At 42.0% G+C, this 15,416-nt stretch overlaps 1 long non-coding RNA gene across 3 annotated transcripts in view; it reads right to left on the bottom strand.

The window, feature by feature from the left end:
- LOC119472676 overlaps nt 1-15,416 on the bottom strand; it is a 516,691-nt gene that overhangs the window by 90,536 nt on the left and 410,739 nt on the right. For all 3 annotated transcript variants that reach the window (XR_005201841.1, XR_005201842.1, XR_005201840.1), the window contains exon 3: nt 10,179-10,295. This is a non-coding gene — a long non-coding RNA (uncharacterized LOC119472676). The remainder of the gene's footprint in view (nt 1-10,178; nt 10,296-15,416) is intronic.

Genomic DNA, 15,416 nt, shown 5'->3' with positions numbered 1-15,416 from the left:
TCAGGAGCAGTCATCATCTTTTCCCCTCCATCTGAGATGTAAAACAAATCCACTTCTTCTTTGCTCTCAAGCAGCGACCCCCTTTGCTGGTTACACAGCTGGTTCTCACCTCTCCAAGCAGGATCCATCCAGATCATTTCCCAGTAAAGATGTTTTTTTGTACAAGGAGAAGGCAAGGCTGACACCAGCTATTAATATAACTCCCAACTCTGCTACATGAATAATATCTTCTCAATGTCTGGTACTCATACGCTGGAGATTTTTCCAGGGTGATGTTATTTTTCATGCAATATTATTGTTTTTAATAAACGCAATCATATGGAAAAAATGTGTTATGTGTTTCTATAACGGTCTATAAATAATTATATAATATAAAATTTAAAACTGTATAGTTATATATTATACATATCCATAAATTCAAAAACATGAAGAAAATAATTCATCAGATCATGTGTTTAGTTTTTATTATTTGGAAAACATGCTCATTTTACTGGTGTTAGCTACAGCTTAGAAAGGTGGGAAAAATGGATTGGAAGCCCATACAATTACTTATATCTATCTCAGGTTTTGCAGAAAGAAACTGGGAAGACATGAATATGATGTTTCTGCAGCCAGTAACCATAACCTGCTTAGTCTCTAAGGGACTACTCAACTAAGAATGACAAAGAGCTCATACTCCCTCCAGTGCTTACATAAGTCTTCTCTGCAAAGTTCACCAATCTCAAGTTGACATCACAGGACTTATTTCACACATAAAGATACAGAATCTCAGAAAAATCTGCAAAGACTATTCTCAACAATTTCTAGAATGATAGTTGAATGCATGAGCATATCACACGAGTGAAAAGGTAATGGCTTCTGTTTTGACTCTGGCATTTACTTTAGGTAGCTAACTTTGGGCAAATGACCTAATTCCCCTGTGCCCCAGCATTTGAATCTGGAGAATAACAACAGCATCTTCCTCCTAGGCTCACTGTGACTTTTACATGAGTGAATATGTGTGAAGCTCCTGGAAAAATGTCTGACACGTGGTAAGCACACATTGAAATCCAACGGTCCTAGCTGTTTTCAGACTCAGGTTAAGGGGATATTCTAAAAGGTAATACTTGGAAATACTATTTGGTCTGTCACAGACCTTTAGACAAGATTCTCTGCAGTGATAATATATTTGATTTACATTATATTGTTTCTTTGGTATTTCATTTATTATTTACTGCCAGCAGCATGAGGATTAGTAGGGTCCCCAAATACCCTGGGGCCCAAAAGGCCGCTGCAGATTCTGCAAAGACTCTGCCCCGGCCCTCCCAGGTCCTTCTAAGGCCCCCTGACTTCAAGGAGGGCTTATCACCTGCAGCCACAGCAACACACAGGTCTCTTGTGGCAGGGACATCGGTCTCCTGGTCATCAAATGGTACATCAAGTTAGAGGTTTTTGCCAAGATTTCTACTTGAAATCTCAGAATTTAAATTTACGTGACAGATATCAGCTCACAGCAATGTTTCCAGCCGCGTCTTCCCCCCCAACCAACAAAATACTGTATTTTAAATAAACACTTCCGCTGCATTGACTTTTACAACAGATAGTTGACAGAACCCTATAAAGTAAATTCTTCTTTCCTAACCTGTCGTACTTGTGTACCTTGTGGTCAGGACTATACTTTTTCTATGGCCTTGTTTTTAATTAATTTTCAGTGACCCTTTATAATTAATTTGACATTAATTATAAACTATAACTTATAATGTTCACCAAAACTAAAAAACGATAAAACTGAAACCACTGAGAGGCAATCACTGTTAGATTTGGTATAAATGTCCAGAATTACTTCTTGCACCACATGCACTCAGAAATACATATTTTCACAAATGTGTATGATCATATAAATTATATAAATTAGAAATCATATAGATTAGGATTTTGTAACTGGATTTCTTATTTAGCGTCTTTCCATGATCACAAATGGAGCTCTATGTTATCATTTTTTGCCATATACTCTGATTTTTAAAACAATCCCTTCTTAATATATATTTAGATTTTTTTTCCACATAAGTTTATAAAAACTGTAAACATATTTATTTGAATTTAGTTGCTAAAATAAATATGAGGCAAGAGGAGACACAAAGGAAGAGACCAAAAAAATACAAGCATTCATATGTTTAGATTTGCCCCTAAAATTACCTCTGTAGTTGTGTTTTGTTCTAAGCGTGAAGTTACTTCTATGGTTCCTTATTCAGCCGTGCATTTGATTTAAGCACTCAGGACACATGAAGCCCTTAAGCTGTGCACATTCTCTGTATTTAGGTTGTTTCTTATGAGTTTAATAATTCAGCATTTGAGGAGTTTCACTGAAGTCTATAATTACTGTTTCCATGATTCCCTTACAGTAATTTTAAGGCATCTTCAGTCATAATTTTTGGCTCTAAATCGAAACCACTTGAAAGGTACCCAGCCTAGGTAGCTCCACCAAGACCCCCATGTCACTGGTCATGTCAGCCCGGGAGACATTATGTAAAAGTAAACAACTATGACCCAATAGGCTTCCCGGGATATTTATGATGAAACATGTTACATGTGTAAAGGAACTCATTTTTAGCTCTGTGTGTGTACACATATATGTGTATTTTAGCATATATGTTTATAAACATGCATACCAACACATGTATCATGAAATTCAAACCTCTAGCAATCTTCTCCATTGTTTTGCTAATTGTCTGGAGCTTTGATTAACATTTTCTAAGGAACATATCCCAGAACAACAAGTTCACTTTTTGAGAGTCAGCTAATAATGGCTCATGCTCACTGCAGCAGCTCCCCACAGAAGGATCCCCAAGCACTCAGCAGAACGCATACATAGAATTAGCATCACTCACCCGCAGAGGGAGGCATGTGGAATCCAATAGCCATTCTTCATCTGCCACGTTACAAAGCCTAGCGCAGTAGGATTTAAGAGCATGATCTAAGAGTAACTGTTCTAACTGAATCTCCAGGGGAATACAGGGTGACAGTATAATTACCCCAGTTAGAATTTAGCCAGCCACAGAATTAATACTACCACTACTCTTGTAGGAAACAAAGAGACAGGAGAGGACTTGAAGGTCTTTAATGGCCAAAAGAGGTCAAGCCCTTAGTTTTATATCTCACCCCAGAGACACATGAGATATTTCCCCCCTGACTAGGATGCCATCCAAGGCTGTTCCTTCTATTTTTTAACTAGACTGGAGAAATAGTCATTATTTTAATGTGCATTGCATTTAGGTTGCTAAGGCTACCTAGTGACCCCAAGACCTGAAGCCTGGGCAGGTAATCACAGCAGAAAAGAGCTTGGTTTCCCTTGTCATGGCTGTGGATCAAGGAATGACTTTGCCTGCAAAACCTTGTTGTTTTAAGAAGAAAGGCATACAGGAGAAATAGGTCCTTTAAAGGAGAAAATTCAGTTTATCTGGCTGCATTGCCGTGAATTAAAATCCCTGGCATTGGGAGGCTCAGCAGACTGTGAGGTGGGATGGTCCCCAACCTCTTTCTCAGTATCGTTCCCAATAGCAGCAGTAACTAGGGGCTAGGCCAGGAACTTCTCTCTGCTCTGCTGCTACTTACCTTTAAAGGGCTGATATGGTTTGGATTTGTGTGTCTGCCCATCCCATGTGAAACTGTGATCCCCAATGTTGGGGGAGGGGCCTGGCAGGAGGCAACTAGATCATGGGGGCAGATTTCCCCCTAGCTCCTCTCGTGAGAGTGAGTTCTCACGAGATCTGGGTGTTTAAAAATGCGTAGCACCTTCCCCCGCTCTCTCTTCCTCCTTCTCCGGCCATGTAAGATGTGCCTGATTCTCCTCCTCTCTCCACCATGATTATAAGTTTCCTGAGGCCTCCCCAGCCATGCTTCCTGTACAGCCAGAACCATGAGTCGATTATAAATTATCCAGTCTTTGCTTTATACATTACCCAGGCTCAGGTAGCTCTTTATAGCAATGCAGCAACAGACTAATAGAGGTGCTTCCCTACCTCAGAATCCCACAGAGTCACTGTGAGGGTCTCAAGGTCAGAGAAGCTGCAGAGAAAACCCTGTGCTTCCCTCCAAAGGAAAGTGCGGTACACATAGGAAAAGCTTTTCTAGAACTCCTTTGTAGGCTATTTTATGAAAGTTGATCAAAAGTTTTCAAGTGTTCACACATCCTTAATTAGTAGCATCTTGGGTACTTCCACCAAGATGCAGGAGGCACCCATGCCCTCAAGAAAAGCAGGCTAGATCTGGGCATTTTCTTCCTTTATACTAGGAAGGTTTGAAGAATCATTTTACAATTAGATAACATTAAGGATGATGAAAGCTGGAGAGCGGAAAGCAGCCAGAATTAATTACTTACTTGAGGGTCTGCTCAGGCCTCTTTGGCAGTGTTCATGCTGATTTTATTATGGCAAATTAACCCTTGATATTCAACTCCAGGAGAGCTCAGTACAGCTGCAGACTCCAGAGCCCTTCCAAAATGGAGAGTTCTGTTTCTTGAGCTCACCATCCTCCACAGCTCTCAACCAGCAATGGCCTCCCCACCAGGCCACTCCATTTCCTCATCATTTTCATTCTCTTAATTTCATTTGCTTGATCACTAAGTGGACATGATATTTCTACAGACAAAACTACATTTGGAAAACATTATTGCTGCAACTTCCAGTCCTCTGTCCCTCTTCAGATCCCCAAAAGCAATTCACGTATGTCTGCCCTATAAGAGATGGATGCCTGTCTGAATAAATGAATGAATGATGTACAAAAATTTAAAATTCCTGCCACTCCTTTATCTGGCACTTATTTAAGCAACATTGATTTAACTATGCATAGGGAGCTCTTTGGGGATTTTGAGGAGCACAGACGTGTATAAAATGTGGCTCCTGACATCAAAAACATAGGGAAAGGTAGATATGAGTTCAAAAAGAACAAATTTATGTATTCTGTTTCAGAAAATTATGCCGTATTTTTATAAAATAGCATAAACTACCATAATGAGAATGCTGCTCTCAGTATAAATACTTGTGTATCTTCAAGATAAAAAAAGTATTTGGAAAAATGCAGTAAAATAATTACTTCAGTGGCCATGTTTTATAGAAAGACCATTCTGGATTAAACTAATCCAAGAAAACTAAAAATGCCTGAATCATGCCAGGACACTAATGAAATTTCCAGCATCCCTGTGAGTTGGATAAGAAGCATCGTTATCCATACTCAAATGTGTAGAAACTGAGATATATGTGATCTACTTTAAAAAGAAATGTGAAGCTGCTTGAATTAAAAGCAGATACATAATAAAAACATGAGTACTTAATAGAAAAACAGAGAAGCATGTCAGGAAGTGAACACATATATTAAAAACCTAAAATAACAATTTCTATGATTAAGCATTAAATTCAGCACTGAATTAACTCCCATTGTTCAAAGAAAAATTGGCAATATGATAAGAATGCAATCCCCATTTCATAATGGAAAATCCCATACTCCCTATTTAGGAGAGAAAAATTTTCCTTGTGCAAGGATCTATGTTTGAATAACACAAGAAATGTAATTGCAGCAACCATCTTATAAAATGCACAGAAATGTTTTCTATGTGATTGTTCTTACATTGAGTCTTAATAAACACGGAGAAAAAGACAACTCAATAAAAATGGGTAAAGCATATGTACAGATATTTCATCAAAGAATATATACAAATAATAAGCACACAAAAAGATGTTTAACATTGTTAGTGATCAAGGAAATGCAAATTTCAACCTCAATGAAATAATGCTTTAACTCATTAGAATGGTTAAAGTTAATGAGTGAAATTCCAAGGACTGATGAAGATGTGGAACAACGTGAACTTTCATATATTGCTGGTGGGAATGCAAAATGGTAGAAGAATTTGGGGAAACAGTTTGACAGTTTTTCATAAATGTAAATATCTTTACCATATGACAGAGCAATTTCATTCCTGGGTATTTATCCAAGAGAAATGAAAACATAAGTACACATGAAGACCTGTACGTAAATGTCATTAGCAGCTTTGTAATAGAACCCCAACCTGGCTAAAATCCAAATGTCCATCCACTGTTAAATGGATAAATAAATGGTTATAGAATCTCTATATTATTCATACACAGTTGACAAAACAAAGTTGTCCCTCCCATCTCCAGTGTACATTCTCATGAAGACAAGTAAGCAAATACACGTAAGAATAGTGGCAGGTAGTAAATAGTATTATAAGGAAAGATAAAAACGATCATGAATAGAAAGTAAAAGGGTATGAGACGGCAAGAGTTGAGATTTTCAAACATTTTAGCGTGGGTTGCCAGGGAAGACCCGTGAGTAAGTGTTATTTGAGCACAGCAATGAAAAAAGGAAAGAAGTTAGCTAAGAAAATGTCTGGGTGTATCTGGGCAGAGACAACAGAAAGTTCAAAGACCCCACAGAGGGATGCAATATGGTGTGTTAGATAACAGAAAGATACTCCGTGTATCCAGACCACAGCAAGCAGGGGCAAGAGAGTGGGGTCGGAGCACGGCTGTTGGGCTGTGTGAGCCTTGGTGAGAAACAGGTGTCGCAAGGATAGACACCGTCATTTTCTGTTTAGTATGTTACAAAGCTTGTCTTCCCAATCTGATATGATAGCATTTACACGTGCAGCACAGTTGCATGCAAATGGCAGCGTGCTCTTTGGTCTTCTCTCAAAGGGACAGAGTTCAAAAGCAGTTCCAGCACTATATAGAGTTTGTGATTAACAATAAGCAACCAGTTAAGAAAATCAGAAAGCAACATATATTTTTGAATCCCCAAGAAAACTTTTAAACCAGCTACCACATCTAATGCAAGTTGGAGCTTTGACATAAGATGTACCGTTGCTGTGGCAACATTAACACCACTCCCTCTAGCAACTGTCAGAGCAAGGTGTGGACAGAACACGCTTTAGTGATTTTACCATCTTCTGATGTAAGGAGGAATCCAGGGAGATGTTATCTCAAGTAATTGTCACTTCTTCTTAGGAAAACATTCTCAGAGGAATTGCAGTTCCTAAATCAGTCCTTCATTTTCTCTCACTTAAGGAACACTGACTATTTTAAACCCCTAGCCAAGATCTGAGATCTTCCTTCCCTTCTTCCCTGTTTCTTTCCTTCCCTTCAGCTATTTATTTCTCAATTATGTATTGCCCACCTACTGTGTGTTAGAACTATTCTAAATGCCAGAGATATTGTGGTAAGTAATGCAGCCAGAATCCCTGATTCATGAAGCTCACATTCTAATGAGAAAAACAGTTAATAAATATGTGAATAAATAATATAATATAATGTAAAAAGAGGTAGTGCTAAGTGCTATAAAACAATATTGTATGAGCTGAAAGAGTGAAGATTCAGACGGTCTTTTAGAAGAGATAATCGAGGAAGTCTCTGTGGATTGCAATTTAAGTAGAGGCCTGAAGGAATTGAGGGAGGGGGGGTTCCAATATCTGAAAAGGGAAACACGTACGAGGAATCTGGTGTTGGAATATATTTGGATTACTCAAGGAACTGTAAGAGAGGGGCAGGGAGGATATAAGCAAGACCCGTTTATGCAGGGCCTTGTCATAGATGGAGAGATGTTGGGTTTTATTTTAAGCATGATTATGGGATGTCATTGGAGGATTGGGTTGCTAACTGGGAATGTCAAGATCTTGTAAATATTTAAAAAGTATCACTCTGGCTGTGAAGCAAAAAAAAAAAAAAAAACTGTATAATATAAATGTTCGTGAGAAAAGTCGCAGCAGAAAAGATGAAGGGGTTCCTTTCCTATTCCACGTTAGAGAGGATGACGACTTAGATGAGAGTGGTTGTCTTCATACATTATGTAGCACTGGAATTTAGCCTTGAAGGATGGTGTGTCAGGATTATAGCCATCTGAGTAGAAATGTGATTGCCATGATTTAGCCACATAAGGAATTAGATTATTTTTCTAGGAAGTAAAAAGCCTGGAAATAGGCAGTTCAGAGCAAGCACCGCCACTCAAAGGAGTCACCAAACACATGGGCTCCATTTTGCTTCCTACAACGCTGTCCTTAGCATGTGCCCCTCATCCTCTAGGTTGCAGGATGGCGGCTCCACGTCCAGGCATAGCAGCCACACTCCAGACAGAAAGAACAAGGAGACACCCAGGAAAAAGGAGCAGTGCTTATATCAGGAAAGCCAATTTTCCTAGAAGCTCCCAGGGAGCTCTTGCATCTGTTGTATTGGTCTGACCTGGATGACGTGACTAACCCAGGAGGCAAGAGAGTCCAAAGATGGGGATAGTTTTAGTGAGGCCCATTTCTACCACAAACAAAGTCAGGACTCCATTGGTAAGAAAAAAGAGAAAATTGCTATTTGGTAAGCAACCATGGACGGTAGGATTTCCACAGGTGAGGAGTACATGGAGGATGAAATCATTCAAGAGAAAGGGAAGAAGGGGAGACAGAAGACAAGAATGAAGGCTTAAAAAGAGTATCGGTATTTTAAAAAAAGATGGTATCTTCAGAGAAGTCTGCACCATCCAGCTGGCTCAGTTTTAGGAGCAGTAACTATTAGATAAATCCAGAAGGTTGGTTCGAGTCAGGCCATGAGGTTGCTAAAGGCATCTGGACTTTATGCGACAGGCAAACTAACACCCCTGCAAATTCAAGAGCATTAAAGAAAATCAATGGATGCCTGCACAATAACAATCTCTAGCCCTCCGGCTCTCGTAAAGACACGCTGAGATAATTTGTGCAAAGTGTTTAGCCCAGTTCCTGGCACACAGAGGAACGAATACCATTATTACATGATACACTAAAACGGAGAAAGCCCACAGGTAGGGAGCCCAATTAGGAAGCTTATCCAGAGCACAAAGAGGAACAGAGGGCCTGAAGCAGGCTGGACGAGAGGAAGGTTTTCATCATCTTACAGCAAACACGTGAGAGCCCCTGGAAAAGTAAAAGCATGAGGCTGCTTCTCCCATATTGGGAGGGAGGGGGAGGAAGCACCTAAGATGTTTGCTATGATCCATGCTCCTGAGGAACACGGACATCCATGTGGCAGAAAATGCCATTCCGTATATTCATTTGTGTTTTATTTCAACCTAGGCAGAAACAAATCAGAAGTATTTTTTCCACTGCTGTACCAAAACCTCTGTGTTCTGAGCCTAGGCTTTCTGAACTACAAAGGTAGTTAACAACTTCTTATTGAAAGGCTAAAAACAGAGATTGAATGTACCCACAAGAAAATCTCCCATTCAGGCTGTGATCTGGGGAGCTTAGATCTATTAAGGAAAGCTTGGACTGGGAGTGGAGAGGGATAAAAGGCCAAAAAGAAGAGGAGAAAGGCTTATTTGCCCAAGACTTAGCGTGGTTCTGGTGGCTCCTGGAGGGATGGGTACCTCTGTCCTCCCAAAGCTCAAAACCAAAAGAGTTTTCCTTTGGTTTGACACAAAATTAGGAAGAAGAAGGTTGATAAAACCAATAGGTGAGAGGCAGAGCACAGAAGGCAGGCAGCAGGGTGGTCTCAGCAAACAGGGGGTGCTGAGGAGGTGTGGGCTAGGGGGATCCCCTCTCTGAAATGACAGAGCATGGCGGAGGTGGGGACATTTTTTGTTTTTGAGACAGAGTGTCACTCTATTGCCCAGGCTGGAGTGCAGTGGTACAATCTCAGCTCACTACAACCTCTGTCTCCTGGGTCCAAGTGATTCTCCTGTCTCAGCCTCCGGAGTAGCTGGCACTACGGGCACGCATCACCATGCCCACACACCCAGCTAATTTTTGTATTTTTAGTAGAGAAGGGGTTTCACTATGTCGGCCAGGCTGGTCTCAAACTCCAGACCTTAGGTGATCTGCTCGCTTTGGCCTCCGAAAGTGCTGGAATTACAGGTGTGAGCCACCCCACCCGGCCAGGGGTATTTATTTAATTCCTGGCTCCCACGCTACCCAGAGTGGGGCTCAGGCAGGACCCACCACCCCACCATGTCAGATGCAAAAATCCTCAAGCAACAGCACCTCTGTCCTGCCAGATGCTGGGAGGGGTCACTTCACCTACCTGTTCATCTCACGCCATCTAAACCCGGAAACCTCCTTTAGTAACATATTCCAGATGCCTAAGGAGAACCATTGGCTGACCCATTGTTTGAAAAGTCAAGGAAACTAGCAAAATGGATTGCTGCATTTTAAAGGTTTGGTGATTTCTTACCTCCAGCAAAGTTGAGAAATTAACCATTCCAGCTCCTCACTTCATGACCTCTCCAAACTTTAAAGATGACAAGTGTGAATGGCAACCCCACTTCAGGGGGCCTGCAGGTCACGTCGGCTGCAATCCACAAAAATGGATCCATGTTAGAGAGGCCAGATTTAAAATGTCATTTTAAGGTTTTATGGTCAGGCCATAAAACAAAACAGATTTATGATAGAAATAAAATACAGCTCCTTTCCTTAGCGCCTGGTCACAAAAGCCTTCTTTTTTTTAAATCCTGAGTACCATACAAGCTGTGTGATGAGAAACTGCGACAACCTTCCACCCTATGGGGAAAGAGCAATAGCCTGCCCGCTGGTCCCTCTTTTTTCTATTGGGGCTGTCTTAATTGGTCCCAAGCTGATTTGGAGAGAAAAAGCCTGGGATTCCCACCTGGAGAAGGGACTTCCATTATGACTGAAGAGCAGGGAATTACTTTGGGGAGGGGAAGTGCCTCCCCCTCACTGCGAGGGCGCACTCTCCTTTGACCCGTTCACCCAATGCAAGGAGCCGTGCTGGAGCAAGACATCTCTCTTGCAAATCAAAGCCTGGAAGCTGCCACCAGCTGCCCCTTCACTTTGCTCCATCCGTTTTTGGTTAACTAATTGAATTTCCCTTTTATATTCTCCATGCTCGCTTCAGGCTGGCAGGCGGCAGTGCCACTGGCAGCCCACTTCTATGTATGAATTGGCTGCCACGCGCCACAGTCAGCCTCTTCGTGAACTCTCTGTGTGCTAGTTCAGAGAGCACTGTTCTACCATCATCCCACCATGGCACTTCCAAATGGCTGGGTATAATTGGGTTCAGAGGAGTTCAAAGCCATGCTCCAGCATCCTTGTATCAAAGCTCATTGAGCAACGGGGGAACCGTGCACTGAAATGCAGGCATGGGGTGAGGAGAGTTATTAGTGGAATACATTCAAATCTGTCTTGCTAGATTCCTGGGTACACAACTGGTTTTTGGTTCAGCCTTTAAGAGTTCAGGTGTGGTCCCCAGGAGAGGGCTCCTCTAATCGCTGTAAAAATATCTCATTTGTACTAATGCACTTTGCCTATTTCATAGCGGATCCTTGTGAGACTAATTTACATTTTTTTTAAATGTCAAGGCTTTCTCCAGAGATTGTTCATTCATTATATTTATTTTCTCGGACATGATTTTAACAAACCTTCCCCTGAAGAGCTTGCAGCTATTAACTTTACCGAGCAGTTGCTCATGAGAGAGTTAAAGGCAAATGGTCTAAGGGAAAGGACAAAGGCAGCACACCTCAGGGGTATTCATCTGCCCCCAAACTCATTTCATTAGTTCTTCCTTCACAGGCCATGACCAGGAAGAGGGAGAGGAAATGCCTGCTGTCCTTCAGTGGGCCAGGATATTCCACCCAGGGCTAATCACCACATTCTGGCACATTCTCATTTTAGTGGGCCATGCTTTGGGACCTCAAGAACAGAAATCATGTCAAGGGAGTGCTATCAAGGAATTCAGGACAGGAATGAGGGGAGTATGAATTACATGGGTGTCCGATGGCTGCATGATCTATCCTCACTTAATTAGAGTCTCTTGTCAACTCCACAATGGTAATAGCTCCAGCCCACCCCTTGGGGAATTTCCCTCTTCCCAGAATGCATACTGCCCACCTCCAACGTTTAGAATCAGGGACTCTTACAGTTAAAGTGGTCCTAAATAGCTCCTGAAAAACTCCCTATTCTGTGGAAGAATGTCCCCTGTTACACAACTGTTCAACGGGGGCAAAGAGCAGGAGCACCCTTTCTTTGAATGCCCTCCACACCTAGAAGTCCTCCTTCTCTTAAGACAGTGGTGTCGTTTCTTTAATAGTCCGAATCACTGTAGGATTCTCCCTTCCAGGAGCTGAGTTCTACTGCCAGCATTATCATCGTTTCAGTGTCTCCTTTGGAGCAGTAGACACGTATTTACTCTTATTTTCACAAAAATAGCTCCTCCACTGAAACAAGTACACATTTTATGCTTGTTCACCATTCATGTATTCCAAAAATATGCATTAACTGCTTCTAATTGCCAGGACTGTGCTGTGTGCTGGGGACGTAATGGTTGTATACCTCTCCTCACAAAACTCAGAATCCAGGGAGGAGGTTTTTTGTTTGTTTGCTTGTTTGTTTGTTTGTTTTTTTAAATGGAGTCTCACTCTGTTACCCAGGCTGGAGTGCAGTGGCATGATCTCAGCTCACTGCAACCGCCCCCTCCCACCCACCTCATTAAAGCGATTCTCCTGCCTCGGCCTCTCAGAGGTTGCTGGGACTACAGGTGCCCACCACCACACCCAGCTAATTTTTTTTTTTTTTTGTATTTTTAGTAGATACAGGGTTTCACCATGTTGGTCAGGATGGTCTCTATTTCTCGACATCGTGATCCCCCCTCGGCCTCCCAAAGTCCTGGGATTACAGGTGTGAGCCACTGTGCCTGGCCCCTGGGAAGAGTTTGAATCTAGGATTGGAACTATGCTAAGTGCTGTATTTGCCTTGATTTACTCCCCTCTAGAGAGAATGTTTCATGTCCTTCGATGCTTTCCAAATAAGCCACAAACCACTGTCCTTCAATGCTTTCCAAATAAACCACAGCGCTTTACCCTCTGGATACCTTCTCTAACCAGGATGCAATTGATACCTGCGGCTAAGAAATGGACACAGATCTTCACATTTGTCTCACTTTTGTTTGGTCTAGCATTTCAGGTAATCCAGCATTCACAGGCACATTGTGGCCCACAATTTCATTTATGTGAAGGAAAACGTACTCTATGTTGTTCTGAAATGGTAGGGGAAGAAAGGTATGGCCAGGGCCGAGGAATGGCTAGACTTAACTGAAGCAATCAATTCCCTTTGGACAATATTAGGGAAGAGGTCGAAACTCAGGCTTCAAACAATTTAGGGGAGAGGCCTTTCAGAACACTGCGCATGCCTCAAACACTGCCCTCTCTGTTCCCCCTGGCAATGCTGGCCATACTTGGAAATCACAGCAGTTGTAAGGTTTTTTTTTTTTTTTCTATGCACCTATTTAGAGCATGTTTTTATTCATAATTAAGAGTCCTTGAAGCATTTACCTAGGCAATTTCAAAACAGACTTAGCAAGAAGGGAAATAATACAAGTCACAAAATTGTCTGGAGCTCCCTTCCTGCTCCCTCCTCCAGGACTCGCCATGCACTCAGCCACAGCTGACCTCTCCGTCTTTCCTGACTTCAGGTAGGAGTGGTTCCATTGTCACTTCTGAGTGACGCTTTCTCTAACTCCATCTAAAGTAGCATGTGTCATCAGCCTCTCTTCCTTACCCTACTTTTTCTTTCTTCTTCTTCTTTTTTAGCAATTATAACTAACCAACATTAGATTGTTTGGTATTTATTTATTTATAAATTGTCTGTATCCTGGAGCTTATGCTCTAGGCGGCCAGCAACTTTGTTAGCCCCTCAATCCTCAATATCCAAAAGAATGCCTTGTATGAATCAGCTTTATGTTGAATGACTGAGAAGATGAATGGATGATGGGGAAATCTGTTAAATGGAAGAAGAAATACCTGCACTACCCAGTCCCAGACCACAGGGCCTAGGCCAGATGACTTCTAGGTACGCTGCAACAGTCTATGTTTTATATGTAAGTGAAATATTATTTTGCAAATACTGTCCCTTTTAAGATTAGGGAAGGTTGCCACAAACTCTTACTCTAAATTTATGCATGGCGCAATGCCCACTTTAAAATTCCACAAATTCCCAGGGCCACCTCTGGCTCCAAGCTCCTTCTTCTTCCACTGAGTCAGTGGGTGTGGCATATGGATAATTTCAGGCTTCTCTCTTCAGGGCGCACCTATTCAGCCCTGGAGTTCAAGTTTCCCGAATTTTCACAGAAAGCTACTCCCATGCAGCGCTATGGGGACATCTGAGAAGATAAGCAAAAAAAGTCCAGCTGTTCAATCTCCCTGCCACGTGGCTAGGTTCTTATCTCCTCTCTCCTCTCTCTCCAGTTCCCATTTTACAGCTCTTTCCTGTCTTCTCCGGAGCAAAGAAATGAATTCTGCTTTCTGATGCAGAACAGCTAGGCAGTTTCCACTGTCTGCCTCCCAACTTAACTCTAGTCTTATCTTTCTACATGGAAAGACTAGTCAAAGGCTTGAGTCCTCACCCTCCTCATCACAGCAGCAGGCAGAATTCTACAGAAGCCCTCCTCCAAGATTCCTGTCCTCTGGTTATTCAGCCAAACACTAGTCAAGAATCTGCTGGGAAGAGGATTTGAAGATGTAGTTAAAGCCCAAGTCAGTTGACCTTAAGATTCAGAGATGATCTGGGTGGACCTGACCCAAACAGGTGTGTACTTTGGAATGAGAGCACTTTCTCTGGCTACTAGCTGATGAGGAAGTCAAAGAAATTCAAAGCACAAGGTAGATGGAACACAGTACACGGTTGCTTACTTGAAGATGGACTCTGAGCTCCTTCTTCCACTGAGTCAGTGTGTGTGGTGTATGGGTAATTCAGTTATTCTGGTTACTCAGTCAAACACTCATCAAGGACCTGCAGTGGAATGCAGTGGCTTTGAGCTGATGGAAGCTCATGGCCCGCAAGGAAACAAAGACGTCAGTCCTGTGGCTGCAGGGGATAAAGTTGGCTAACAACCTGAATGAGCAAAGAAGCCCATTCTTCCCTAGAGCCTCCAGATAAAAACCCAGCTTAGCCAACACCTTGATTTTGGCCTTGTGAGACCCAGAGCAGAGGACCTAGGTGAGCCATGCCAGATGTGTGACCCACATAACTGTGAGTAATAAATTCATGTGGCTTTAAGCTGCCACATTTGAGGTAGTTTCTTACACAGCAATAGAAAACTAACACAATCACCATGGTTTTCATCACTTAGCATGTCCCAGGTTCTATGCTAAGCACTTTACATGATTATCTTATCCAATCCTGGCACCAACCACTACTTGGGTAATACAAATATCCTTATTTTAAAGGCCACAGAGGCCTTTCGCGTGAAGTCTAGATGTATATATAGTAAGTGGTAGAACCATAATTCAAATCCAGACAGCATGTGTCCAGAGCCAATGCCCTTAACCAATATGCTTTTCTGCCTCCTTCAATTACCAAGTGTCAAGTCCCACCCTGTGGTTTTTACACAAAACTCTTCCTCCTCAGATCCTAACTGGGTATATTTATTTCTTCTTCTTCTCCTTCTCCTCCTCCTCCT

The sequence above is a fragment of the Cebus imitator genome, unplaced genomic scaffold, assembly GCF_001604975.1.
Source record: "Cebus imitator isolate Cc_AM_T3 unplaced genomic scaffold, Cebus_imitator-1.0 Scaffold6, whole genome shotgun sequence".
NCBI classification, from domain to species: domain Eukaryota; kingdom Metazoa; phylum Chordata; class Mammalia; order Primates; family Cebidae; genus Cebus; species Cebus imitator.
The sequence above is the reverse complement of the archived record's forward strand: the minus strand, read 5'-3'. Positions and strand labels throughout refer to the sequence as shown.